This window comes from Pelodiscus sinensis, chromosome 6 (assembly GCF_049634645.1).
Source record: "Pelodiscus sinensis isolate JC-2024 chromosome 6, ASM4963464v1, whole genome shotgun sequence".
In the NCBI taxonomy this organism is placed as follows: Eukaryota; Metazoa; Chordata; order Testudines; family Trionychidae; genus Pelodiscus; species Pelodiscus sinensis.
In genome coordinates, this window is record NC_134716.1 from 84,773,457 (window position 1) to 84,801,285 (window position 27,829).

General features: G+C 42.1%; 1 long non-coding RNA gene across 2 annotated transcripts in view; it reads left to right on the plus strand.

Annotated features, from left to right (window-relative positions):
* Window positions 1–1,419: 1,419 nt before the first annotated feature.
* LOC142829925 (uncharacterized) overlaps window positions 1,420–27,829 on the plus strand; it is a 141,254-nt gene continuing 114,844 nt past the window's right edge. For both annotated transcript variants that reach the window (XR_012904851.1, XR_012904852.1), the window contains exon 1: window positions 1,420–1,849. This is a non-coding gene — a long non-coding RNA (uncharacterized LOC142829925). The remainder of the gene's footprint in view (window positions 1,850–27,829) is intronic.

Below are 27,829 nucleotides of genomic sequence, written 5' to 3' on the forward strand. Positions count from 1 at the left end.
CCCTTTCACTCTGTATTGCAACATGGTTAGTAATTATTAACATGCTCACTACTGTTGTTTACCTCAGAGTTATGATTCTGCCAACCCTTATGTACACACTTGGTCTTTTGCCAAGTTACCATTTTGGAAATTTTGGGTTTCTGCTAATGGACTAAACTTTTCACCCTCTCTCAGTAGATAGACTAGCAGCTCCAGTTCTAAAGTACTAGTTCCTGCTTGTTCAGAATAGAGATCAGGCAGACAAAAAAGAAGCTGGAGCATTTCTCTAGTAACATAGCATATGAAGCTGTGACTGTCACCTACCACAGTTTTCACGTAAATAAAATAAAAAAATCTATATCCTCTCACTCAGTCAAGTATTCTTAAAAAGTTAAGCTTTTTTTTATGCTACCCTACTTTGCCAGAACTCTCACTAGTCCTATCAGACTGTTTTCTTTTACTTTGAGGCATCTCAGTTCTTCATAAAGAATCTCTCTGCATTGCTATAGCAAATACGCAACTGTTTCTTGGACTTTGCATGTATTAAACAACCCACTTTTGTGTTTGTTTAGTAAATATAAGCTAAAATTCAGATTATAATGACTAGCTATGATTGTAAATATAGTTACATAACTTTTTCTATCATAGCTATTAAATATACATTTATCCTCAAATTTAGGACAAATTTCTAAAACAGATGTGTCTCACTGACCTCACTGAATGGAAAGGCACAGAGTTTGTTTTTTGCTTGCATTTTGTATAACAAGGTTTTCAGGGTTAGAAAACCTAAGAAACCTTAATCCTGAGGTAAGGGTGAAGATAAAGATGAAGGGACAATATTGGAAGAGGTCCAGGGAAGAAGCAGCAACTAACTGAATTGAGAAGCGCTGTTTATATAGGAATCTAGAAGCTAGTGTATTGGGTGGTTCTGGGTTTACTTAGCAGCCTCAGGTAAAGTTGCATAAATCCTGTGACTGATGGTCTGTATCCATTTGTCCTCTTGTGGCCAAAATGCTTCTGATCTGTCCTTTATTCTTCCTGTTCCAGGATCTTTTACAGAGATTCCACACACTTTCTTTTCCAACTGCCACACTTACGGGGATATAGGTTTACTTTGACAATAATACAAAGGTAAAACTCCTAAAAATCTGTTCCAAGGCATAATTCTTACTCAGAGATTAGCTGAATGAAAGAGTTATTTTTTTATTTATAAGTTGTTAGGGGGTGACCTTCCTCTGGGCTCAGCTTGCATCTGGGAGGCTTAGAGCTGACTCCGCTGTAGACTTTCCAGACTCAACTTCCTCAAACAACTGCTTCAGCTGCTTGCAATTCCTTTTCCATACCAGATGTCTCTAGTTCACTCATTTATCAAGTTTGCTCCAGGCTTCAAGGCTCTGGGAGTTAGAATAAAGGGCTGAATTTAAAGAGCCCAAAGCTGAGCCTATTGGGGAGGGGCTTTTAGAATGGGGGTGGGCTTTGCCTGCCCACCTTCCCATGGTTTCAAATAGACCAAAGCTGCGCCTATGAAAAAGTCTATACCCTGGAAGGTCTAATACCTGTTAAGGGGTTCATTTGGACTTTCTGAGTTGGCCAGAGGCTCAAGCAGAGGTGAAAGTAAGGGGATGTGTCCTGGTGCACAGTTCTTGCAAGAGCTGGCTGAGCTGCAGCAAAAGACAGCAAGGAGCTATTTAAAGAGCTGGCAGGGACCAGGAATGTAATAGGAAAGTACCTGTAAGAAATTTTAATTTACTTTCACCCCTGGGCCCAAGCCACTGAAGATCCACCAAGCTGGTCAGAAGCCTAGAGAGGGTACCAGAGGAAAGAAAAAAAGCTATGATACTGTAACTTGCCACTCAGAGGTATATCAGAGGTAAGTGCCTGATTAAATATCTGTACAGTAATAGTTAAATCCTCTGAACGTCAGATTTCTCTAGTCTTTATTCCCCTGTATATTATAGTTAATGTCAAAAGGCTAAAGGCTGACTGTAGTAGGAAATCTAACTGTCATTTTTAAACTGATCAATTATTGAGGCAAATAGTATTTTTCTTGTGGTGTGTGTGTGTGGGGGGGGGATATAAATTAATGACATTAATAGACTTAAGAGGAAGGTCAGCACAGGTCTCTCAGGGGAAAGACCATCTCTGATATAGAGTGTTGAGGAATAGAGGAGAAAAAGTATGAGGATAGATGGAATAGAGCGCCCTGGAAATCCCTGAAAAAAAATTAGCAGTTAATTTGGATAGTGAATTAGAGATCCATGCAGAGAAGTGAGAAGGGGCATGCCCGTTACCCAGAGTTTACTGTTTCATTTATTGAGTAATGATTTTGATGCTCTTTGCTATCTAGTTGTAGTTGGGGAAGAGGTCACAGGGAGGTCTGGGGTTTTTTTTCCATTCCGGTCAGATAATGAGTGCAATGCACAATACAGTAGAACCTCAGAGGTCTGAATTCTTGGGGAATGGAGGCTGATTGTAACTGAAATATTTGTAACTTTGAAGAAAACTTTATGGCTGTTTTTTCAAAAGTTTTGAACTTTTTATGCAGAAGAAATATACTTCTTTCCTTTTATTATTTTAGTAGTTTACATTTAACATGGTACTGTATTGTTCATGTTGTGGGGTGTGGTGTTTTTTTTTTTTTGGTCTTTGCTGCTCCTTGATTTTTGTATTTACGACTCCAAATGAGGTGAGTGGTTGACTGGTCAGTTCATAACTCTGGTGTTTGTAACTGAGATTCTGTTGTATTCCAAACCTACTACTAGAGAACATTACATTGGGAGATCAGTCTATAGGAGGCACAGTTTAAGTAGGGGTTATGGTGAGTCCTGTTCTGCTTTGTGTATGGTATGGTCAGTTGTGCACATGAGAAGGGATTACATGTTGCTTCAAGGATCTGTAACATACAGTTAGGTGCAATTTTTCCTGATACATATTGGCTGTGGGTCCTGCTGGTCCACTGCCACAGAGAGCTCCAGGTCAAGGTGTGTGGGGACGGTGGCTATGGGGCCTTTGGCAAAAGGGGAGGAACCAAGGGCAGTCAGCCTTTAGTGCTGCCCAGATTGAGGTACCTTCCCCACCCAAACCTCAGAGCCATTCAGAGTGTCACTCTAGTGGCAATGCAAACAGGCTAGGGCTCTGGTGGCTGCCACAGTAGTGGTGTCTGGGCCCCTTTGACTCTTGGGACCAATTGCCTGCTTTGTCTTTCCCCTGTCAGTGGGCCTGCTGTAGACCAGCAGCATATCCTCTGCTGATAGAATGTTTTAGTGTCCACCATGCAGCTAGTTCTGCTATGCTCTACCTACTACTATGGAGTGTAGCCGCTTACAGCAGGCAGGGCTCTATTATGCCCGTAAGTAATAGTAAAGTAAGTTGTTAGAGATGCTTTATTGCAATTCTGAGAAATTTGTTTATTTCTGGTGAGACTCTTGTAGTCTGTGACAATTTAGCATGGCAACCTCATTATTTAAAATAGGGCCTAAGGATACAACCAAATATTAAAGAGCACTTAGTTTCACATCTGCTGAGACTTGGTAACTATTAAGGGATCTAGGGGAGAACATATCTAAAAATAGCAGCTTGATTGAAGACTGCAAATAAAATTTTTAGGAAAGAAAGGTCATGGTTCATTAATGCCGACTTCTGGGACTCTCTTGGCATGTTGCTGTTCTCTAAGGGCAGACAAGAAAAATGCAAAAGACATTATGGATAATAATTTAGAAAACACCAACAGAATTTTCTGTGTGAAGCAAGTACAATGTTCTAGAGGTGTAATAGGAGCAGATTCTATGAAGACAGAGTGTTAACTTAATAACAAGCTGGAAACAATAGGCTTTTTTTCTCTGAAAAGAGGCCATTGTGTGGTATAGCAGGAATCAAATGTGTATCTTTATCTTTTTTCTTCTAATTAGGTTATATGAACCCTTTAAGATCTGTTTCACTATTCATGTGTTCACTATTCAAGTATGGGTTCAAAGATTTTCATAAACTTTATTTTTTCAGATAAATTTTCACATTTTAAAGCCATAAGCCTGCCATAAAACTTTGAGCTTTTCCACTCCATTATAACATTAAAAGCAGCTTCATTTAAAAAATGGAACAATAAACCCAGATAATCTGGACTGAACTTCTTGATTGTTTTTTTATTAAAGAAGACAAGATATACAAGACTATAATTTCTGTGCATAGTCAATTTGTTGTCTTACTACTTTGAAGAAAGCACATCTTAAACACTCACCAAATATTTTCACTTGTTGGTACATAATATTGATTGTCAAATTGCCTAATTACTGGAGTTTTGTTTGCAAAACCAGAAGTATAAAGCTGTCTTTTTGGTTTTAAAAAATACTTTTGGCCTAATGATGGGACAAGTAAACAATATACTGCAAATTGCAGCCTTGTTACATTGCAATATAGATAATATACATAGGCTATGTCTACACTGTAGCTTTCTTGCGGAAAAGCTTATGCAAATGAAGCATGGCGTGGAATATTGCCATGCTTCATTTGCATAATTAATTAGCAGCCGCTTTGTGCAAGAGGCTTTTGCGCAAAAAGGAGCTGTGTAGATGGCTCCTTTTTGCGCAAAAGCCTCTTGCACAAAAGCGGCTGCTAATTAATTGCGCAAATGAAGTGCGGCAGTATTTCACGCTGCGCTTCATTTGCATAAGCTTTTCTGCAAGAAGTCTACAGTGTAGATGTAGCCATAGTGACTAATTTTCTTTTTAAGTCACAGATTTTATGTTTTAAGACCCAATAAGACCATTGTGACTTAAGTCTGTCTTCCCTCTGACCGAAAAGCCCTACCAAATTCATGGCCATGAAAAATGCATTGTACACCATGAAATCTGGTCTCTTCCCCCATTAAATCTGGTCTTTTTTGTGTTTTTTACCCTGTACCGTACAGATTTCATCAGGGAGAGTCTGTCGCCATGGTTCTCAAATTGTGGGCCCTGCCAAAAAGGAGTTTCAGAGATGTTGCGAGGTTATTTTAGGGGTGGTCATATCATCCTTATTTCTATATTTCCTTCAGAGCTGGGTGGTTGGAGAGCAGTGGCTGTTGCTGGGTACCCAGCTCTAAAAGCAGCATTCTCCCAGCAGCAGTGCAAAAGTAAGAATGGCATTACCATATCCTGCTATCTTTACTTCTGCACTTTTGCTGCTGTTGGCTCTGTTTTTAAAGCTGGCCTCCTGGCCAGTAGCCATTGCTCTCCAGCTGCCCAGCTTTGAAGGCAGTGTGCTACCAGCAGCAATGCAGAAGTCAGAATAGTAGTACTGCAAGCTTCCCCCATAATAATCCTGTGAACACCAACCTCCTGCTCCCAAACTTATTTTTGGATCAGGACTCCTACAATAACAACATCGAACTTTCAAATGTAAATATCTGAAATAATGACATTTATTATTTTTAAAATTCTTCGACCATGAAACTGATCCAAGTGGACTGTGCATTTGGTAGGGCCTACTCATAATACAGCCATGAAACTTCACCCAGTAATTCCTATAACAAACCTGTTAACTTGCCACATTGTGGTGGGGTTTGGAGGTCAGGACTATAGGAAGACCAGAATGTATTATTTACTGTAGATTTAGCTCAGGAACTCTGAATGTGGTGTTACTGTGTATGTGGCTCTGTCAGAACTGCTTGTGGCTCCCTCTAATGTATCGCTTTGGCTAAGGCAGAGGTGGGGAATCTGCAGGCCAGGCCACCACTTCCTACAGTTCCCATTAGCCAGGAATGTTGAATCATGCCAACTGGGAGCTGCAGGGCTCTGTGCTTGTGGACACTCAGTAAACAAACCATCTTGCAGCCTACCAGCAGGCTAACCCTGATGATGCACGTGCAGCCTGTCTGCCCAGAGGCTATGTCCCCTGCCTTAAAGGGACATATTCTCATTGCTCCGTATTTTCTGTTGAAGAACTTATTCATCATTAATCAGAATGACAGTTTGTTTCTATCACTCTATAATGAACTTGACTTGCTAAAACTATTGTCAATTAGTTCCTGAGGTTTTCTATGCAGTCCAGTTGATCTGTGTGGAAAATGGGACTGCCTCTGGATTAGCAGGTTTAGTCACATGCTCCATTTCCCTTCCTGTTTCTGTTACTGAAGTTCATTTCTGTTACTGAAGTTTCTTCCTTATCCTCCTCCCTTTCTTTGGGAATGTATTGTAGATTTACCCTGTTCCTTCAGTTATTCTTTTCTTCAGGAGTAACTGCTTCATATGCCCTATGAGCCACTACATGGGAAACTATTGGCTTTTGTTCCCAATGATTTCCATCGCAAACACACACAACATCCTGAACCTGTAGAGGCTCTGATTCTTGTGAACCTCTGTTGTTGTGCATTTTTTGTTTTTTCTTATCAGCTTTCTTCAACCCTTTTACAGCATGGTTATTGTTAACAGCATTTTCTACAAAATGAGGCAGTCTTGGTTTTTAGTTTTCTGGTTAACAGACTTTCTGGAGATAACCCCACATCTCAGAAGTGCTGCCCTATAGATAAGCAATGCCAAGTAAGGATCTGAAGTTGATGCTTTCACTTTTTTTAGTAGCATCTTCATTATTTTTACACCTTTCTCTAAGGGTATGTCTACATAACGGAGGAAGATTGAAGCTTCTGCTGTCGATCTTCCAGAGTTTGAATTATCAGTCTAGTTAAGAAAGCTAATTTGAAATGAGGAGGACTCCGGTTAATGCTGGCTCAGAGTGCCTTTTGCCCGAGGCCCCCCTGCAGAGGGTTCTCTGGGGTGTCAAACAGAGAAAATGTTGCAAAACCACTGCCTTTCCTCTTGCTTCACAGGGTTCTTAGATGGGATATCTAGCCTTGTAACGTGGCCACACTTTTTGTTGTTGAAAAACAAATTATTCACTGCTTCAGCCAAGGAGAAAGTTAGTGCTTTCTATAGGAAAATGTAGATGGAAATATGTTATCCATGTTTTTAATGTGTAAATTTATATGCCCTTTAAATTTGCAAATGGTACATTTATATGGCAGCATCTCTGCTGTTGATGCCTATGCAGACATTTTTGTACGTGTGTTGGGGATAATTCTTTACTGATGTCTCATCTGAAGGATTTCCTGTTGAAATGTCTTGCAAAATGGGACAATATTACTGTGTGTTATGCTTTATCCTTTTGTTTTGTCTTATTTTGTTTAAAACTGAAAAATATAGCGTAGGACCCTCCTCCTGCTGCTTTGAATTTGAGGGAAATTCCTGTTCACGTGAGTCTGTTTTTATTGTTGAGGTATATCTGCCAATAATCACCCTAACTAATAGAGTGTACATCTCTCAGAACTGAAAATCAATTAAATATAATTAAACAAATTCACTGACAGAAGAACTTGCTGCTGCAGCTCATGTTTGTTGTTCTGTTCCTGGATTCTGCTGGCTCATCCATTCATAAGGCAGGATGTCCTGTCAGTGAGATGAAGTACTTTAAGTCAAACTAATTTTTATTAGTGCATGTAGTTTTACTGCCAATTTAGCATTCTGGAAATTTAGCATAAACTATGATTTTTAAATCTTTTGAAACTCTGGTAATGCTGGAGTACTGGAAGAGAGGAAAGACTAGGAACTGTATTGGCAGATTTTTTTTTTTTTTCAAAGCTACTGTCCAGCATGGTTCAGGTTTCTGCTTAATTGGTTACTCCTCTTTATCTGTCCTTTGCAAGTTCAATAGGACATGAATACACTACAGTAGTTCATATGAACTGAGAGGTTGATTCCCTGTGAGGTTCTGCATATTGTTGTCCCATTGAATCACTTTTAATTCCTCTGGTGGAAACTGAAGCTTCTTAGCACACTGCCATACTGGATACCTTAGCAAAAAGACCCAGAAAGTAATTTTTGTTCTTAAAAGATTCCATTCTGGATAAATGAGCAAAAATTCTGCTTTACTATGCCTTTTGGCTTTTGAAAAGCTATGAAATACATCCTATGAATATTTAATGCAGAAACACTAGTGAGGGAAATCCTTATGATTTAAGAAATGATTCAGTAGAAGTATAACTGCAGTTGATTGGCTTGCAACTCTGCATTGGATTTTGTGATCCTTTCATGAAAAAATAACCTCTGTAAAGTTCTGCTTTAGCTTATTACAAAAATCAGTTGATACAGAGTTCAGTTTCTTGTTTAAAATGAAAATCCTTTAATACTTGAAGTTAAAATGGAGTAAGGATCTATGTTCTGTTCAGTGACTTAGGAGCCATGGGTCTTTCCACTCAGCAGGAAATTGTACTTTTGACTGATGGTGCACTTAGGCAGCCAGTTCTTAAAGTCATTGTATTAATCTCTTTTGGCTATTGCGAACACATCTTTTTACAGAGACCTGGTCTTCAAACATTATTTTGAAATGCATTCATGTCTTCCTGGCTTTCTCATGGTGCCTTCCAAAATAGGCACCAGAATTGCAGTAATGTAAAGATTTATCTCGGGGACTGGGACCACTGTGCAGCTAGATGCTGTTCGTATAGGTATTAAAAAGCCTCTCCCCGTGCCAGACAATTCACTGTCTAAACAGATCCTTTTGAAATAGGTGAATTTCTAGTTGCTTTTCTCCCATATCCTTCTGTGGTTATCATGTACCCTTTCCTTTTCTGTTACCCCTAGTGAGAGAGGGTTAAATGGGAATCCTCACTGGGTGAAACTGACCTTTGTAGAAAGTCACCATTAGGCTTTTGTACCTATTTAAACACTACTTAAAATAAATCTTACCTGGGCTTTGTGCAGGTGTGAAAGTCATGCAATATGAAGAGATTGTTTTACCCATTCCAGGGGTGCAATCATGGCCACACTGATAACAATGAATCTTTTGCTGTTGACCTCCGTAGAGCTAGGATTTTATACTGTGTGACAGTTATCAAAGTGAATGTATTTCCTGCCTCTTAGAATCTACAGTTTGCTTGACTTTTTCTTAATCTTTTTTTTTTTTAATTTGAGCACCAATGAATGGTATATTTAAGATTTCAAGATGTTTATTACGACTAGTTTAATCATTAAACCAGTGTCCCCTGTTAACTGAAGTTGTTCCCGAACTGCATTACCTTAGAGTCATGTAATGCTTTTTTTCCTATTAGAATTGTTTGGATACATTGCAGCAGTCTTGATTTTTTTCAACACCTCCCCCTCCATTCCATTTCCTGTGGCAGTGTGGTGGTGGCTTTCTGTGTGCAAGTTATATTTAAAATGCAAAATAAACAAAGGCTTGAACATTAAAAGGTGGATTACTGTCTGATTGAACTCTAATTGAATTGCTTACACTGTGAATAAACAATCTGTTAAAGATGTGGATTGACACCACTGCTATTGAGGGAAATCTAGACTACTTGTTGATTTATACAAATGGATAATGACTACTTTGCAGTGTTCCATAAGAATCCATGGTGACTTTAAGGACTAAAATAACCTCTCTATAGGCTCTCCTTTATGAGTTAACCACGGGGCATAATGTGTAAGATTTCTGTTAACTCTACTTATCTGGATGGCTTTCTAAAACATGGCTGGTAATTCCAAGATCTGTTATGGGTTTGATGCAGTAGGAAATATTGAATTATAATCTATTGCTGATGTTATGCAGAAAGTCCAAACAGATGATCATAATGTTCCATTCTGACCCTAAAACTTAACATTTTTTTTTTATCTAGTGTGGGTGGGGGGTGCTGGTGGTGGGAGGGGGAAGACTTCTCTCTCAATAGATATTAAGCCTGTATTAAATCTCAGTGAATGTGCCATAGTCTATATTACACAGTTAGCATTATTGTAGTGCTGCTTAATAAATTAAGATCTTCTGAAATATTTGAGTTGCCATTGTAGAACATAGAATTTCCTTTTTAAATAACCCATTGACTTAGTTTTGAGGGTATCTGTGCTGTGCATATTTGTGTACTTAATTACAGAGGAATAATGGTCCAGCATTTAGGGACCCAATGGAGACTTGGGTTCATATTCTCACACAGGTTCCTGGTGTGATCCATAAAAAGTCACACTGCCTTTGTGTGCTTGAGGTCCCTAGTTATAAAACAAGGAGAATGATACTCTCTGTCTTGCAGAGCTGTTATGGAATTTAGTACACTAAAGGTGCTGAGGTGCTCACATGCTACAAAAATTAGCCTTTTAAGAACCCAAAACAGGAGAAATGATCTCCTTCATTGGTCTCTCTAATCACCTAAAATGTAGGTCCACACTCTGTTCTCAGTTACAACAATGTAAATTTCAGTGTAATTCCACTAAAGTCAATGGAGTTATTCCATGTTTGTACTGATATAGTTGAAGAAAATCTCATCATTAGTATTTGAGAAGATAACTTTGAAACTGTAAGATATGCCTTCGCTGGTGGAAATTTTAATTGTTGCACAATTAATGTCTAGACAAATAATCTCTAGGTTATTGTTTTGCCAGGCTTGCGTGCCATCGCTATCATCATGCTTTCCTTTTTCTATCTCCCTCCTTCTAGTTGTGATGGCTGTTTTTTAGCTTTAGCTCTAGTTTTCCAAGTAGTAAAACCAAAGCTTTGGGATCTGTAACTACTCAACCAGGAGCTTTGTAAAGGTAAAATAAATGTTTGTGTCTCCTGAACTCTAACTAGGGTTCACTTCTGCACTGCCTCAATTCATCTGTCACCTCTATGTACCAGCAGACTAAACAGTGTGATGTTGATAATGCTTTCTAATGTCAAACTAGTTTCATGGGATTTTTGTTGAATTTTGGGGTGAGGGATTAAGGAAGGGACTAGCTAAAAGAGAAGAAGGGGGATGTTTGTTACCACAGACACAAGGCTTCTGTAAGTATTAGTTAATATCTAGGATGCCAGTAGATGGCACTTAAGAATAAGTAGCATATTTCCTGGGATTTATAGGACCCGCTTTGCACCATAAATGGCTTTCTCTGGCTCTTTTTTACATGGAGCTTTTTATTAATTTCCCTTCAACATTATTAAGAGGATAAGGGAGAAGAAAGGGGGCAGGAAGGCAGAGGGAGGTGCATGGAGGGCAGAAGGAGTGAGGCTAGATTGAAGAGGGATGGTTTTGTGTGTGTGTGTGTGTGTGTGTGTGTGTGTCCATTTTGGGAAATGGAGCAGGGATGTTGGGGTTGGAGCAAGACGTCAGTCAGCATGGGAAGGCAAGCCTAGTATAAAAACTAGGGATGTCTGAGCTTTCTGCTGCCCCATCGATGTTTGTGCCTGCTGGCTGACTGCCAGAATTTTCCTCCCTATGGCCAGGGTTGCAGTCTTACTGCCTGGTGCCTTTGGAAGTACGGGAAGCTTGCTTTCTGTACAGTTCTGAGCCTGGGCAGTACAAGGGATAGGGAAGGGTTGGGGTTAACTTTTCATGTAACCACCTCATTTCTGCCCCTGTTTCTGCTGGAAAATGGCACTTCAAGGGGCTTCGTGCACCCAGAGAGGAGGACTGGTGTGAGGGGAAGATGGAAGGAAAAAAGTGGCAGAATAAACACTTCTGAAGATTCAGAGTTGGTTTGTTCTGTCATAATCCTTTGTCTTTCCTCCCTCCCCATGTGAAAATGACTTTGGGATTAGGCAGGAAGGAGACTGAATAAACTTGCAGTCTCTGATCAGTTTCTGGCACTCCTATCTCCGATGCAGCATAGCAGCTGAATAAGAAAGCAAAGCCCAGTAGTCATCCTTGAAGGAGGGAACAGAGCAGATCAAGAAACTGTGAAACAAAGGAAAGCTGTAGCAGATGACTGCTGAGGAATCCATGTTCTTCACAATCAACTTAGTCTCTTTTTAGTGGTAAGAAAATGATGAAATAGAGTTGGTGAGAGCGCAAGGATGCTTTCTTCTCCTGCCCTGCAGAGCAGAACTCCAAAATCTTTCTGAGGGAGCCCTTCATTTAGGGAGAAGTGAAATGCTGGTATTTACCATGTGTAACAAACTGAAACAACAAATAAAAATGTTCTTGATTGAAAATGGGAAGCTGCAGTGGTCCAGTATAACTGTCCCCAGGGAACATTTCCCTGTGTAGAAGTGCTGGTAAGCACTGCATTAACTTTAATGCTTTTGAAAAGATGCAGTTGGTCGTGAGATGGTGTAGTGTAGGACATCTCAAGGTTTTGTGTTATGTGCAATGACTTAGGAGATTGGACTTCCTCCTAGTAGTGAAAAAACAGATTTATTTAATAGTGACCTTATGAAGATTAATTACCCTTTCACAGTAGATTGTTAAAATTTGAACTAATTAACTCTTTATTGTGACAAATATAGGAAAACAAGAGGATATAATGCAAACATGGGAGTATATAAACATAGAACTTAATAGAAATACATGAAAGAATTGTGCAGACTAGTCACTGTAATAAGATGCATCAGTGTATTCAAGAGGGCTAGCTTTAGAAAAACAAACCAGAACATAGATACTGAGGATGACACTGAATAGGAGCCTGAGACAGGGATGTAATGATTCTATTATTAAGTTGTAATACCCAAGATAATCTTTTATCTTCTAATAAAACTTTATTAAAGGGAATAGTTTTTTTTTTTTTTTATTTAAAGTTACCAAATCTGTGCTTGAAGAGCCAGAGTTGGGTTCTGAGCAGTGGTTTATGCTGGAGGGGAACTGGGAGAGGAGCATTTCCACAGGATTAGCAGCATGTGCTGGAGTTAGACTTACTAACCTACCAAAAGGTGCACCGGGCACTCGGCTCATTGTCAAGTAGACTCTGCAGACCACTGGAAGGAGGGTGAGTTCATGGGAACCTGCAATCCACAGCCTAGTCATACCAGGTTGCTATGCATGATTTGAGTACTTGAGTAATTCAGATGGTGGTTAGGGGTTTGTTGCAGGAGTAGGTTGGGGGGGGGGGGGGAATGCTCTATGACCTGCAATGTGTCATGTTGCAGAGTAGATGGTCATGTTGGTCCTTTCTGACCTTGAAGTCTATCATTCTAAGTAATAATCGGTCTGTGATGGGGTGTAACCCACCCAACCCCCGCACTGAGCAGGAGGTGATTAATTCAGCCCTGAGAGCAGAGGAGGCCACACTCCCTGTATCTTACTGGGCATGCTTGGTCTGCACTACTATAAAAGGAAGCATGTCAACTCAGTTGGGGTGGGCAGCTGGAGGGAGAGGATGTGCTGAGCCAGCTCACTGAAAACCCCAGCAACTACCTAAGGCCAGGATGCTACCATATAGGCTGGAGACTGAGACTGGATGCATCTAGGGAACCACACTAGATTCGGAGAGGCGAAGTAGTCAGAATGCAGAGGGAGGTGGTGAAACAGACTCAGGGAAGCAGGAAGCAGCCCAGGAGCAGCAATGGTCACTGGGTGAGTGAGCCACTGTTGGAGTCCGTGTGTTATAGTTAGCATTTCCCTACTGACTGAGTGGCGAGAGCAAGCCACTAACGGACCCTGGGCTGGGGTCCAATTGAGTTGGAGGGCCTGGACAACCCCCCCCCCCGTTAGGGGAAAAGTTTACATCCCCCATCTACTGACTCTTCAACAGACTTCTGCCTTGGGTTACTGTGGGACTATTGAACTGAGCTGCCCTGCCAAAAGTGGGTGAGCTTCAGGCTTCTCCCAAAGTGACCCAAGGGTTGACTATTGGGTGGGGCTGTCCTGTCAGTAGGGGCAAAATATAGGCTGCACCCTGGGGCTTGAAGGCAGAGGGAATAAACAGACTGGGGTGAAAATAGAGGCACTGGCTGGGGAGAAGAAGGGTGGGGAGAAGTGCAATAAGGACAAAGTGGGCCACCCCATCCTGCCTAGGACAATGTCGTCCCCTTATCACTTGGACTATGTCACGGCTACACTCCCATGCAGAACTAGGCAGAATTTAGCCCAAATGGTGTTGGGGGAAGGGATTTCATCATATCCCTCACTATTTTAATTTGATAATGCACTAAACATCAAATTACAATTCGATTTTTTTGACTGGGTATTTTTAAGCAACAGCATTTATTTTATTAAAAACATGACCATGAGTATGCATGTATATTCTATTAGGCATACAATATGCAATGCAATTAGGGGTCAGGCAATGATTAGACAGCATAGAATCTTTGTTCCAAATTGTACACTGTCATTATTATTTCTGAGGCTGCAGTTGTGTTTCTTCAGTCTGATTCATTCTGAGTCATACAGCACATATCCTCATTGAAATGGGGGCACAGCAGAGAGGGCTGTCGTGCTTGTTCTGCACCATTAGGTAATTGTTTGAGTCTTTCTGCTGGGGATGTGTTGTGCAGGCAGTACAAAATGACTAGCATGTGGGTGTCTGGTGGGAGGAATCAGACTTAGAATAAAAAATACCCAGTCCTGTTCTACAGCAATAACTTTTTTGACTTGAGCTTGAGTCTGAAAAACTCACTAGTATTTCTAGTGTCACAGTTTACAGATGATAATTCAAGATGTGAAAACTGTTAGCACAGGCCCAGACTCTCTAAAATGCTCAGGGAGGAGGATGCTCAACCACCGGCTCTACCCCCAGTCCACTCTTTCCTCGAGATCTCACCGTACCTTTTCCCACCCCCCCCCCATCCATGTCCCACCCCTTCCCACTCAGCTCAGTTCCCTCTCCCAAGAGAGCCAGATCCTCGCTCCTCCCCCTTCCCTTTAGAACACTGCATAACAGCTGATCGTGGCTGGGTGGAAGGTGCAGGGTTGGAAAGGGAAGAGGTGATCTACAGGGCCCACTGGCAGGTGGGAGGTGATGGCTGGCTGCCTGTGACTGCTCAGCATCCACTATTTCCCTTCTCCCAGGGGTGCTTCAGAGCACTCAGAGTTGACAGCTATGGCTGTTTGTACATAGAACAGACCTGCTGGAATTCAAGGAATCCAGGAAAGAATTGTATCTGTAGAGAACTGGCATTTGATTCTGATCTCTCGTCCCCTTTTATGCTTGTGTAACTCCATTATCTTAGTGAAATGGCTCCTGAATTACATTGGTGTGAGACAAATTGCCATCAGGTTCCTAGTCATGTGGGTGCGTTTTTAAGGGTTAACTCCTCAACCTTTTCAGTCCCCCAAACCGCAGCTTTCATCTGGCAGCCTCGGTTGGTAAGAAATGTGATCAGTCATGTTCTGGTGTGAGAGGGGTTTCTGTATCAGAGTGGAATGGCAAAGTGAGAGAGTTGCTTCCATACTGTAGTGTGTGTGTTAATTTGCTCATTCTCTTACTAGAATGCAGGAGTCATTTGACTATGAAGAAGTGGGGTCTCATGTTCCTCTACTACTTGGGGAGATATCAGATACAATGCAATAAGCCACAGCTGAGCTGACATACCTTGCCTCAAAGGGAGGAACCTAGATAGGGATGAGGTGTCTCTTCTTCCCCCATGCCATGAGCTATAAAGGACCATTATGAATAACTCTGAAAACATCTTTCCCTTACCTGTCTGTTTTATAGGGGAAGGAAAAAATGTCTGAATAGCTGATTTGGAGTAAAAGAGAACAAAACAGACTTGCTGATACAGAATGCTTCATTTTCAAGCACTGGTATAAGTACAATTGATTTGGTTCCGCAGCAGCAAGGACTTGTGCTGGGCAGAGACCTGAATAGCAGCTTCTGTGAATGACAAGAAATTTACTGTGTTAGTACAAAATAAACAGACCATAATAGTAACACTTAAAATAAAAATAAGTAGGTTATTGCTTTCATGTGAGGTAGCATGCTATATTAGGGGAAAATAAATAAGCTAGATTTTCTTTTTCTAGACATGCCTTGTTTGTTTTAAATCTTTCTTTAGTTGGAAATATCATTCTTTAGTTGGAAATATGATCTATAGCTGTAAATTGAGAGCTTCTATTTTATCCATGTAGCTTGCAGTAAAACCTTTTGTCAGTTCTTTGTTTGAATTCAGTTCACATTGTCTTCTCATAGGCCACGGAGAGGTTCAATCTGTTCCAGAACAGTAAGCACAATCCATTAAACGCTGTTCCCTGTAGCCTTTGTTCCTAGTTGCATCCACTGCTGTAACTATATATGTGTGTCTGTGAATGCCCAGGGCTTGGGTGTATGAATGTGTGCCCGTGTGTGCGCGCGCACACACATATTTAAGCAGTCTTTCAAAATTGTTGTGAGAATTTACCAGCCCAGGTGCAAACAGGATGAAAATTACATTAAAAAAACTGAAGATATTTTGCATTCCCTTAAAAAAAAAAAAAAATCCACCTGGATGAATAGAATTTTGCAGGGCTGTGTTGACAGAATTGTTAGCACTGTACTATAAGTCTTTTAGTTGTATCGATTATCAGGTTAATCTGTGTGCAGTATATAAATTGTATATGCCAAAAACTGTGTTTCTCTAACAGACACTGACTAAACTTATTCCTTTGTGTTTAAAATACATGTTAACTGAGCTCATAATGTAAAACATTGCCTCTAAAACTTCAGGCCTGATATTCCCCAGGCACTTAAGCAAGTTTTACATTTTTCTAATGCCATTAATTTCAGTGGAGCAGCTCCTGACTTACACTGGCAGGAGATCAGAATTGGGCACTTATTAAACTTCTTGGCAGCAGGCATTGTATAGATTATGAATCATGTGTAAAGGAACTAGGGGTCATTAGATTAAAGCTGCAACCAACCATTTTCTTTTTGGAATAGATTTAAGACCACTGCTTTGTGAATGTGGGATGCAGCTGCCAAAAGGACGAGAGGAAGCAAGTCAATCAAGTAGCCTGGCCTGGCTCAGCACTGCAGGGAGCTACAGGGGAGAGAACACACATTCCTTTGATATATACCAAGCTCTGAAAATGGTGGAGTATTCTATATGCCCTAGAGAGATCTAGACAGGTGTTTGTAAGCCAGGCTGAAAGAATTATAGTTTGCTCAAAATGTAGCTGCACCCTTTCAAACTGTATTTTCTTTTGAAAAGTCCATGTAACGTCTACATGTTAATGAAGGGGAGCAATATCAAGTGAAAATAAGGCACAGAGCAGGGACAGCAGCAACCTGAACTGATGCCCGATGTCTAAATCACAGAAGATCCTCTGTTTCTTGGGGCTCAGTCCTCCAAAAGCTTTGGCCCTGATCCCCAAATGCGATCCCTTAAACATGTGCTTAAGTTGAAGCGCATGTGTTGTCACATGCTTAAAATTGAAGTGCTTATGTGTTTTCTTGGACTAGGGCCAGAGTACTCGGCAGTTTGTAGGCTCAAACCCTTATTCTCTGTCTGGTACCTGAGGATCAGTAGTATGTCATGTTGGAGGCAGGGCCTTGGAGCAACTGCTTTAGTGTTGTTGACTCTTCTGATCATAGCAGGTGTTAAAAGTAAATATGAAGGAGTTAATGTTGCATCAGACAGGCTTAACTCCCTCTATGTCCTCAGTACTTCTCTCCAGGAAAAAGTGACTGCAATTGCAGGGGGAAGATTTTTGCAGCCTACTTCCTGAGGGAGCTATGCTGCCAGATGGAAGAGGAGTATCCAGGGAGCATCATGGAAGGTTCTGCTCTCTGCACCACTGCCCTGAGAATTCCTGGGAATGGAGTTTGCTGCTTTTTTTTTTTTTTTTTTTTAAAGAAAATTGTAGGGCTCCATGGAACTTGTTTGCCAACCTCTTCCTTTGCACAAGATCAGAACCACCCTCCCCCTCACACTCCATTATAAGCTTTAATCAGTAAAGATCTGCTAGACCTTTTAGATGTAAATAAAAGAAAAAAATACAGATACTATATATCCATCTAAATTGGCAGGAAAAATGCAGTTTGATAGAAATTCTTGTTCAAATTCTACAGTACGTGATCAGGAAATGAAATATTGAATCCTATTTTGTGCATGAGGCAAACCTAAGGTTAAAAACATAGGCTTAGATTCTCAGCTGCAGTGATGTTGCACCAGAACAGCTGGTGAGTGGCTTGAGTCCTCCTGCCTCAATTCTGAGATTGTGCTGGAGACCAAATGGCTAGAGAGCCAACTTAGTGGTCTCAGAGATGTTCTAAGTCAGGTGTAGCTGCTACAACTCCTTTGACATTGAAATAGATAATGATCTCTCAAGTATAGCAGCACTCAAGCCCCATTGTCATGACCAACATGCCCTCCATGCCTGGGCAGGGCTGATATAGTGATAGCTATGTCAGCTCTATCGACCAGGGTCTCCCTTTAACCTAGTGGACTCCCCAGGTATCATCTAACATGCACCGAAGGGCCAGAGCAGGAAAGGTTTAGGATCTGACCTATTGCCTGGACCAGAGACACTATTTTATTTTCACTGGCAACATGGCATCCTTGTTTTTGAATTATTATAAACATAAAAACAATTGAATGTAAATTGCAAATAATACATTAATCTCAGTTTCCTTTCGTTGTCTTCTCTCTCTTTTTCTGTTGCTTGATCACTTCCAGTTGGGAATCAAACAGAGGGACTAGAATGCTAAAAGCTTTTCTCACAGCAGTGTGTATGTAGGAGTGTGTGTGTTATGAATGCCAGCACTGATTGCAACAGCATGAGCCAGCTTCAGGGAACAAAGGCTGTTTTCTCCATCCTGCCATTCTCTGTTCCAGAAATTAATCTTCAGTGTGTGCACACATACCCCATAAAACATCTCAGGAACTGGAAATCATCCCTTCCTCTGAATACAACATGCTCAACATGCTGCTGAAATCTTCACTCAAATGCTATTGAAACGAGTCGCTGAGCTGTAATATGGAATAATTTTAATACTACAATCTTTTTTAAGACTGTCTTTGAGCTCTGTTGTATGTTGTAGTAAAACATCCTTGACAAAAAAATACTCCATACATTATTCTAATATAGCAGTTGTTGGGATCCTTTTAAGATATGGAGATGGCACATATACCCTTCTTAAAAATGAGATGTCCGAGATTGGCATTCCTTTTAGGGATCTGACTCTTGACTATCAGAGATGGATATATTCTTGAAGCAGCTTACTAGTTGCAGGTAAAAAATGGACGAAGGGAACCCTAATGGGATTTTACACGTGTACATTCTGTCATGTACTCCAGTGGCAATGCCCAGCTTCTCACTGGCCTATTCAATCCTTTAAATTGCCTGCAAACACATTAAAGACATCTTTTGAAAATGTGACAATTACTGACCAAGGCAAGGTTGACATAAGAAGTTCAGATGTAAGAGGTTAAAAGTATTTTAATGTGTGTTGGGGAGCTGAGAAGGGAAATGATACATTTGCAGAAATTCATGAAAAACTAGAGTGAATGGATAACTTTTTGTTGCTTGGTGGACAGAAAGCCTGTCTGAGTAGTTACATTCAGCCTGAAGTTCCCTTTGCTTGGCACTTATAGGGATGATCAGTCTCTATCCTTTGGAAACAAGGCAGACCCTTTTGGCATTGGTGCTGAAAAGAAGTATGGAGGGATCTGTATTCTTCTTACTTAGCCTCCTCCAGACACTAGGCAGAAATGCAAAAGGAGCCCAAATTAGTTCTTTTGCCTTGTCCTTCAAATCCCCCAGTAGCAGGGCAGAAAAGATTGCACTTACCCACTATTTAATATGAGAAAAATAAATGTTCATTAGCAGTATCTGTAAATGTAGGTGAGACCAAGGTAGTGCAATAGGGGTGGCGGAAAGGCTTTGCATTGGTGTTTAGGGCAGTATGGAAGCACACGGGGGAGGCAGATTGTGCTGTCTCTGATATGGCACATGTCATTGTATCTTGGTCCCTGAGGACCACCACAAACATATTTCTATGTAATAATACTTATAGCATGTCACAATTTCAAAGTGCTGTACAAGCAATTAAAGGCTGTACAAGCAATTAGGCACAGCCTTGAATAACGAAGGTGTTTAAACTACAACAATCCACAAGTAACCCCAGAAAGCATTATGACTCAGATGCACCTCTGAGTGTGGAAGTTTACTGATGGCCTATATTGTAACTAAATAACTGACCATTCAGTGCTGGTTTAGCTACTGTGGCCAATGTATATTAGTAGAGTGCAGGCTGTATTCCTTACCCATTGGTATCTGATGATGAAGGGAATATTAAAATCAGTGGTTATTATAACCTATTTAGTAAGGATAAAATGGGCACAAAGGGAGGGGCAGTGGCAAAAATGGCATCACCTATTTCAGAGATGCTGGTAAGTTGGAAGAAAATGGTCTTGAATGATTATGGGTTGATGTCCTAACAGTTAAAGTACAAAATGGTATTGTGATGCCAGTAAATCAAGTCCCAACTCTGGTCCAGGCTACAGATCTTATCTAAACTGACAAACTTACAGGTGGAAACCAATTGAGTTCACCTAATGTTAGTTTTGTTAAGATGAGTGCTTTTTCTGATGAGAATGTATTTAGTGGTTAGACTAACATGCTTGTAAACTGTGATGTTGGTATTCCATGCGATAAAATGTTTTGCTATATAATTTTGAAAATGTTTGTTCTAAATTGTGAACCCAGGTATGGGAATTGTCCCTCTGAACAAGTACCAGGACTATCAAACTCATACAGCTGTTCTCTGTGTACTGAAAATGCTTGTCAGCAATAGGTGCTGTCCAGCATCAATGGTGCTGATACGTCACTACTGGCTGAAACAAGGAAAAGATTGAGATTTGGGTTTATGTGAACTAGTGAAATAGGAGCAGTGACACTGCAACACAATAAGGTATATATAAATATGCAAGTTGTTTAGTAATTATGAAAGTTTAAATGGTTAAAGATTGTCTTAAGCTGACACCTGAGAGAAAACAAAATGTCATCTATAAGGATTCAGAATTGTGAAAACCAAAATGGGTTGCCTTAAAGGCCTGACCCATGATGAACAGATGGGGCAGGGATAAAATAAAGGAGAGGTCAGTTAAGTATAACACATGGCTTCAAACAGGTCCGAAGCTAAAGGTGCAGGTTTTCAATCAAATCTACATTTTAAAGGGTTTGAAGGTGATTGGTGGGTTACTGTTTAAGGCAGACTGTGGACAGGCTTTAGTAAGTCCATGACAGTCTGAGTTCATGATCATCTATGTGAGTGAAAGACACCAGTGGGAGTGAAGCAGTAGAAAAATCATTAAGACCAAGAAAGAGCATGTAAGAGTTAAAATCACCTTCCTTCTGCCCTCCTATTGCTCCTAGCTTTGCTTCCTTTGGTGAAAAGAGGAAAAATCATCAATATGCCAAAGTGAATGTGGCTGCTTTGAATAAAAGGCAAAAATTGCATGGTGAAATTGTGATATCCAAGGTGCATCTGCCTTCACTCCCTTTATATTACTGGCATTTGAAATTCAGCCCCCAGTTAGATGTTACATGCTGTAAATGTATGTTCAGTCCTAGCATGTAGCAAGCTACCTCATCATATCGATAGTAGCCCAATGTCTGTGAGTCTGTAACTTTGATGTACACGGCCACACCCCCTGGCTGTGTACGTCAGCAGCCCGTCCCCCCCTTCCCCTCCCTCCATGGCACCTCGGCTGAGCACTGTGCCGCTCAGCTGGGCAGTGACGGGGCGCAAGCAGCGACGGGGAGCAAGTGGCGACCTGCTTCATTTGGGGGGGAGGGAGGAGAATGGCCAGGAAGGGAGTGGTGCGGGCCGGGAAGGGGGGGGCCTGGAAACAGCTAACGGGGGGGGGGGCAGTGGGGCTGGCTGGGGGAGATGGGGGGGTAACAGGAAGCAGGGCTGGTCATGGGGGGGGTCGGGCGGAAGGGGGCTGGCCGCGGGATATCGGGGGGGACCGGCCGGGAGGGAGAAGGGCTGACTGGGAGTAAGGGGGGGAAGTGGGAAGCACAGCTGGGAGGGATTGGGGGCCGGAAGGGTGGCCAGGAGGAAGGAGGAGCAGGAAGCACAGCTGGGGGGGGCAGTGGTGCTGTCCGGGAGGAAGGAGGTCGGGAAGCAGAGCTGGCGGGGGCGAGCAGAGGTGCAGCAGTGCTGGCCGGGGAGATGAGGAAGAGGAATGGGCTGGCGGGAAGCAGAGCTGGGGGGTGTGCAAGGGGGATGGCCGGGGAAGATCAGGAGGGGAGAACTGGCCGGCCAGCCAGGAAGGGGGGGGGGGGAGGGTGAGCAAATTGGCCGGCAGGGAGCAGGACTGACCTGGGCGCTTGCTGTCTGTCCCGCACAGGGTCCCAGCAGCGCACGAGTGAGGGGGAGGCTTCCCGTCCTCCGCACACTCAACCAACTGAGGGCTCCCGGTGGCAATTGTGGCCCCGCCTCCTACTCCCAGCCGTTCCCCCCCGCCCATGCCAGGTTTCTGTCCAATGCACAGCCAGAAAAATCAGAAAATACCGGACATTGCACATGTCCGGTATCTTCTGTTTTTTTTCCGGACAGAGCGTGCAAATACCAGACTGTCTGGTACAATGCCAGACCCCTGGCAACCCTACCCGCCCCTCCTCCCCAATGGTGGCCCGGCTGAGCACGCAACACTCAGCTGAGCTGCCACAGAGGGAGGGAAAGGGGGCAGGGCGGTGATGTACACGACCAAGGGGCGGGGCCGTGTATGTCACCACGTTCCCCCCCCCCCTCGCCTCCCGCTGTGGCACTTAGCTGAGTGCTGCGCCTCTCAGTGGGGCCGCCGCGGGGGAACCAGCAGCGCAAGGGGCCATTTGGGCTCCCCAGCGGCGGGAGGGAAAGGGGGGGTTGGGTGGAGACATAGAAGGCCAGGGGGTGGGACCATGTACGTCACCGCCCCCCCCCCCCCCCACAGCAGCGTGGTTGAGCAGGCAACACTCAGCTAAGCACTACGGCGGGAGGGGAAGGTGAAGGAGAAAGGGGGTGGGGAGGGACGGAGGAGTGGGAGAGGCAGGAGGGGGAGAAGAGAAAGAAAGAGACCGAGAGAGAGGCAGGAGGCGGAGGAAAGCTGAGACAGAGAGGGGGAGGCAGCACGAGAGACCGGAGGCTCAGGAGAAAAGACCAAAGTGGAGGAGAGACCTGAAAATCCCATCTTACGACGGGCTAATTGGCTAGTTTTATATTGTTTATAAAGGATTGACTATAATGGCAGTAAGGTTTTAGAATCAAGAAATTAAGCTTGAGCATGATATGGAGTAGGTATTAATTTGTCAGCTCATTGTTGAGTTCTGGATGAAACTGTCATGGACTCCTCAGTTGAATGAGCATTACACACCATGCTCTAATTTATCCTCTTAGAAGCAGCTTTTCTTCCCAGCCCTACTGGCACACCTGGTCTAAACGGGGAGCAAGAAATTGAGGACTCCCATTGCTCAGGTTGGCTTTCCCACTGCATTCGGCACAGTCGTCTTGGTGAAGCAACTATATTAACCATTTGGGAAGGTGGGCAGGAGGGAGTTGAAAGTGGATGGAGCCTTTTAGTGGGCCAGTAAGGTAGCATGTGGTTTGACATGTTTGCTCTCTTCTCAGAGCAGTGGGAAGGCCAGGTGGGTGACTATGATTTCCTGAGCCCAGGCTGCTTTGAGGTAATGGTGCAAGACCCAGCCCCTTGTTATGGGATAACTAGGTAACCCAATATTTCATATATCTGTGTGACAATCTCTAGGTGACCTGCTTATCCCTCTGCCTTAGCGCAAAAAAAAAAAAAAAAAAAGACTTGCTGGACCTAGACTTGGTGATAGCTCCTTGTCACTCTAGTTTATTAACTACTATAGACAACTCCTCAGCTTTCTGCCAGCCCTTGCTTTGACTCGCAAGTTTATCACAGTTCCTGAGTCCTCTGGAAAAACATCCTTCTGGAGCATCCAGCCCCTGCCACTGAATATTCACAGAAATTACCATGTTTGAGATCTCCAAAGAGACCATGTACACACTAGTTATTTGATTCAATTAGGCATTCACACTTTACTTAATATTACAGCCCTCAGATATACTTAGGACAAAACACAGTGGCATTTATTAATGAAAGTAGAAATGTAAGACTGAGAAAAGACAGTGGAAACTGATATGGCTACAAATAAAACAGAGACCATGCATAATGCTAGCAAGCTAAAAACCTCTAAGCTAAGTTTCTCACTTAAAGCAATCTCTTAGCATTACCAGCCCCCCAGGATCTAGCTTTCATGGCGCTCAGACTTCCCTTTACTCTGTAAAAGATGGATAACTATGGGGTTCTATTTCCTCCTGCTTATGATCCAGAAACCCTTTGAAATGGATCCCTTTGAATTGTACCGTTAGGCAAAGTTCTTGTCTGCTGTGTGTTTGGGCATATTAACACCACAGTGTTTTTCCTCATTTTCCTTATAATTTACTTTTCCTGTTGACTTCAGCCGGGCCAGAATCTTGCCCATTGTACTTGAGGTGCTTTTTGAATAAGGACTCCAAATCTGCTGAAATCCATCTCATTCTAAGTGGTGGGGTTTGTTTGTTTGTTTGTCTAGTTTGCAAAAACCATTTTCTTGGCTGAACAAGTCATTTGCTGAATAGAGGCCCATATCTGCATGCACATTAGATGCTTGAATATAATTTCTAAATGAAAATCAGACTTACAGAGGAAAAACACTTATCCACACTCCAGTGGTGCTTTTCTAGTGGAACCTGAAGTCAACATTGACATGTTTTGTTTATTCCCTTGTTTAAGCACTGGAGAAATATATTTAGATGAAGTAGTTTCCCAGATCTTTTATTTTACTTCAGATTTTAAAAATCAGGTGAATAATGCAATAACAATTTTGTAGGTTTGGTCAACAGGGGATTTCAAAACTTTGGGTGAGATTTTTTTTTCCAAATATTGTAAAGATTCTAACCACACAATTTTCATTAATTGACAGAAAGGGTAACTGGATTAACAGAACCAACCCTGATTTAAAAGTTCTAGCCAAACTGAATGCACCTGATAACTGATTAATCGTACATTTATATCCAGAAGTAGCATGGCTCTAAAAACTGTCACTGAGATCTTAATTAGCATTTTTGCTGATTATGCTGGAAAGTCTTTGCAGGTTAAGATTCTTTTCCACTGCAGTTTGATTTTTAGGTCTTCTAAGTCTGAAAGAGTACATGCTTTGAATGGCATTTAGCTATTTTTTAACTTAACCTTGTGTTGCTGAATGCATTTTGTAATAGTCCCGTGTGTTAAAGTGGCATGGAACAGGACTGATAGAAAGATATAGTTCTGTTGTACTAAGCTGAAAACTGGTACCTCAGGAAGCACATAACCCTACTAACAGAAAAACCTCTAAAGACAGCCACATTTCCGAAAGTTAAACACTTGAACATGTATCTATTGTGCAAACATATAACTGCATGGGAACAGGGCCTTCCCAAGGCGGGGGAGGGTGCAGGGCCTGAGGCAATAGCCCCAACCCCCCAGGTGTGGGACCCAGTGCAACCACTCTGCTCCACCCCATCCCCATCCCCAAGCCCTGCCCCTGCTCTGTTCTTCCCCCTCCCCAAAGCAACATGGCCTGGGGATGTATGGGGAGGCCTAGCATGGTGGCAGCAGGGGTGGTCCCCCCCCCCCCCACTTACCACGTGGGCGGTGGGAGCCAGAGCAGCTCAGCAGCCTGCTCCTCCCTGCTGTGCCACCCTTCTGGCTTTCTGTACTCCACTTCTCTAGGGTAGCGGAAATTGGAGTGTCCTGCGGCTGGGGTGCTCTGCATCCCACCACTGTTGCAAAGCAGAGCACAGTGGGCCAGGAGAGCAGTGCAGCAAGGTAGCACAGGCTGCTGGGCCACTCAGGCTCCCACCGTGTGTGTGTGGGACCCCTGCTGTCACCCCATACCAGGCCCCTGTAATCCCTTGGGTCTCATGTCCATAGGATGATTGGGGCAGATGCTACGGGCCCCCCAAAACCATGAGGCCTAGGGTAGCTGCCCCAACTCATCTTATGGATGGAATGACATGGGAAGGATATGCATAAACACATACCAAAAATCATCATCAAAATTACCTGCTAATATACATATAAATGTTGTATTGCACAGATTGAAAATGGGTTTGTTTTACAAAACTTGGTTCTAAGGGTACATTTTCTCAAATTCCTATGTGATTTAAAAAAAAAAAAGTCCATGCAATTGCATGCTTAATTAGCAGGAATAATTGGGTATTTACATAAATAACAGGCCAGTCAGATGTACTGCTGGCCATTAGTGTGCAGAATATCTGATAAGGATTTACACACAATCAAATGCTTATTTTTCCATGTCCCTAATTTTGAAAATCAATTCCTAATATATTAAATCTCTATTTTTTTAATGTTTTTTTATTTAAAAATATTCTCAAATACTTCTCTATATGCTGGCTAGGTTTATTGACTAAATATACCTAAAACAGATTTCTACAATGCAAATCTCCATAGCACACGTGATTGTTCCTGGATATCTTAAAAGTCTGTAATAGCAATAGTTATTGCTAAGGACAAAAGATGTATATCTCTTTCATAAACTGGTCTCTGAAATTAAGATGTCTCCTCACTGTAGTTCAGGAAAAATCATTGCATTGTAAACGTGTTCAACTTCCTTGATGGTATGAAGATCAACTTTTACTATTGTTGTAATAGTCCCACTGCTGATTCTGAAGTGCTCTTCTTGACACTGTTCTTGAAGGCTTCTACTTTATTTCTTATTGGTATGGGGGCTAGCTCAGGGGTTAGCAATAAAATGGTGGCAGTTCACTAGGGTTAGCCCTTGGTGGGCCGCTGCTGCTATAGTTACCTGTGCCTTTGCAAATTCCAGTGATTTGCAGCTCCTGTTGGCTGTGGATAATGGTTCCTAGCCAATGAGCACAGTGGCAAGCGGTGCAAACTAGGACACTGCTTCCCACAGCTCCCATTGGCGAGGAACAGTGAGCCACAGCCGATGGGAGCTAGAATAACCAGTACCCGTGGAGGCTCAGATAAATGACTCCTGGCAGGTCGCCACCAGTTTAACACTGGTGGTCTGGATCCAGCCTGCAGGCTGGTATTTGTCTACTTCTGGGCTAGCTGGTGATATAAGATTTAATATCATTCAATAGCAGTTGCTCTTAATTTGTTTGGTAAACCTATTTTTTTTATAAGAAAAACCTTGAACAACGAATAATCTTGCAGCACTTAAAAGGCTAACAAAATATGTGGACGGTATCATCAGTTGTCATGGGCACAACCCACTTCAGAAGTGTGTGTGTGTGTGTGTGTGTGTGTGTGTGTGTGTTTTAGATACCTCTCTTAACAATATTTACATAAAGGCTTTCTTTTGATATCAGATACTTAAGCCAGAATAGGCATTAGGCTACATGAGCTGGTGATATCCTAATTCTTCCTCATGACTCTTAAATAGTAATAATAAAGTAATAGCTTTAATATCCAGTTTCTCTGAAAAATTTGTCTTTATCATTTTTGGAGATCTGTGTATTGGTAAGTCTGCTGAAAAACAGTGTGGGTTATCAAATCGTACAGGATTTTCCAATTCTGTTAACAGCACTTGTTCCTTCAGTTTGCAGCATGTTTCCTTACATTGCAATTTCCCTAGATCTTTTCATAAATACTATTGCAGTTTGCCTTTTTCTGCCAGGCCAATACATTGTTTGCTTGACTTTGGCATGTTACTTGCTTAGACTGTAAGTGGATTTTTTCATAGCACACAAGGTAAAACCAAGTTAACCTAAGTCTATCTAAGGCATGGGCCTTAGGGGATAAGTGAACTGAAACTGAATTTTGAAAAGCACAGAACTGTGACAAGGGAGAGCTGCTGCTGCCAACTCAGACAAAAGATACAACATAATGGGCCAAATTTATCTCTGGTATAACTCAGTGGCGTTCTGCTAGCAATGAATTTGGATCAGTCTGGCACAAACCCTTTTTATAAAACATTTAGAAATGTTCCAGTATAAAGGAAAAGAGGAAACAAAGAAAACATTTTGTGTTTAGCCTTCCTAGATATGGGAGTAGAATTCTATTCTAATGGTAGAATGGCCTCATTGCATTTTTTCGTGTTTTCATTAGGCACAAAATGTTCGTAGGAAAACTGACTTTGGCTGAAAAACGAGAACTATTTGATCTCCATTTATTTAAGTATTTTCTTACTATGCAGCTGATAATG